Source organism: Arachis duranensis, chromosome 2, assembly GCF_000817695.3.
Source record: "Arachis duranensis cultivar V14167 chromosome 2, aradu.V14167.gnm2.J7QH, whole genome shotgun sequence".
Lineage (NCBI taxonomy): Eukaryota > Viridiplantae > Streptophyta > Magnoliopsida > Fabales > Fabaceae > Arachis > Arachis duranensis.
The window spans coordinates 23458943-23460735 of NC_029773.3; positions in this window are offsets into that span (position 1 = coordinate 23458943).

Genomic DNA, 1793 nt, shown 5'->3' on the forward strand with positions numbered 1-1793 from the left:
GTTTGGGCCATCAAATCTCGGGCAAAGTATAAACTATCATATATTGCTGGAAAGCCCAGGATGTCTACTTTTCAATGCAATTGAGAGCGCGCCAATTGGACTTCTGTAGCTCCAGAAAATTTACTTTGAGTGCAGGGAGGTCAGAATCCAACAGCATCTGCAGTCCTTTTTAGCCTCTAAATCAGATTTTTGCTCAAGTCCCTCAATTTCAGCCAGAAAATACCTGAAATCATAGAAAAACACACAAACTCATAGTAAAGTCCACAAAAGTGAATTTTAAATGAAAACTAATAAAAATATAATAAAAACTAACTAAAACATACTAAAAACATACTAAAAATAATGCCAAAAAGCGTATAAATTATCCGCTCATCAGCAAGCCTTGCCAAATACTAGTTGGTATGGTGACATCCCAATGGGGGTCTTGAAGGCTGTCTTGTAGGCCCATAGAGCATCATCTAGCCTCTTAGACCAGTCCTTCGTTGAGCTTCCAACAGTTTTTTCGAGAATCCTTTTTAGCTCCCTGTTGGAAATCTCTGCTTGCCCATTGGTCTGCGGATGATAAAGGGTTGCCACCTTGTGTTTGACTCCATATCTGAGAAGGAGTGCTTCCAGTTGTTTATTGCAGAAATGTGTCCCTCCATCACTAATGAGTGCTCTGGGAACCCCAAATTTGCTGAAGATATTCCTTCTCAAGAAGCTTATCACAACTTTGTTGTCATTTATTGTAGTGGCGATTGCTTCTACCCACCTTGAGACATAATCAACAGCCACCAATATGTAGCTATTTGAGTAGGAGGTTGGAAAGGGTCCCATGAAATATATCCCCTATACTTCAAATAGCTCCAGCTCTAGTATGTATTGCTGTGGCATCTCATTCCTCTTGGTTAGATTACCAGCTCTTTGACATTCATCACACCTTGACACCATTTCTTTGGCATCCTTAAACACTGTTGGCCAGTAAAATCCGGATTGAAGCACTTTTGCTGCTGTCCTTTCTCCACTGAAGTGACCTCCATATACTGACCCATGGCACTGCCATAACACTTCATGCCCTTCTTCATGGGATATACACCTCCTTAGGATACCATCAGCACACTTTTTGAACAAATAGGGGTCATCCCAGATGTAGTGTTTGGCATCCTTGATTAGCTTCCTCCTCATGTGCTTATTGATGTTAGTTGGTAGTTCCCCAATAGCCTTGAAGTTAACTATGTCTGCAAACCAAGGGGCTATTGATGAGCGGATAATTTGTATACTTTTTGGCATTGTTTTTAGTATGTTTTAGTATGATCTAGTTAGTTTTTAGTATATTTTTATTAGTTTTTAGTTAAAATTCACTTTTCTGGACTTTACTATGAGTTTGTGTGTTTTTCTGTGATTTCAGGTATTTTCTGGCTGAAATTGAGGGACCTGAGCAAAAATCTGATTCAGAGACCAAAAAGGACTGCAGATGCTGTTGGATTCTGACCTCCCTGCACTCGAAGTGGATTTTCTGGAGCTACAGAAGCCCAATTGACGCGCTCTCAACGGCGTTGGAAAGTAGACATCCTGGGCTTTCCAGCAATATATGATAGTCCATACTTTGCCCAAGATTTGATGGCCTAAACCGGCGTTCAAAGTCACCTCAAGAAATCCCAGCGTTAAACGCTGGAACTGGCACCCAAATGGGAGTTAAACGCCCAAACTGGCACAAAAGCTGGCGTTTAACTCCAAGAAGAGTCTCTACACGAAAATGATTCAATGCTCAGCCCAAACACACACCATGTGGGCCCGGAAGTGGATTTTTATGT